This window comes from Olea europaea, unplaced genomic scaffold (genome assembly GCF_002742605.1).
Source record: "Olea europaea var. sylvestris unplaced genomic scaffold, O_europaea_v1 scaffold956, whole genome shotgun sequence".
Taxonomy (NCBI): domain Eukaryota; kingdom Viridiplantae; phylum Streptophyta; class Magnoliopsida; order Lamiales; family Oleaceae; genus Olea; species Olea europaea.
Window position 1 is genome coordinate 21,188 of NW_019268057.1, and position 407 is coordinate 21,594.

A 407-nucleotide genomic window follows, 5' to 3' on the forward strand; every position below is an offset into this window, starting at 1 on the left:
TCCCCCTCTTCTGAGTACCTATAAAACAAAGAATTTTCAGAGCTTCAATTTCTTCATAACATAATACATTTCTGTTTATAGCTTGAAGGTAAGATAGTCAAAGAAAAGTTTGGTATTAAGTAAATCACAGTGAACTTCAGGTTTCACCACTATTTCTTGAACAGTGACAAAACTATAGCAGCACCTACCATTTTCCACAAAGTCGATTAAAAAACATGGCAGAAGAAATAACAACTGGTGCTACTCAAGAAATTACCTATAATAAGAACTTATTTGGGGGAAAAATACTCTTATGGTATTTCAAATGACTTAAATCCTATAAATTGAGCATCAGTTGAGTAGGCTCAAAAATAAACTATCAAAACCAAGATTCAGGTATCATAAAAGACCATTGAAATGGTGTTGAT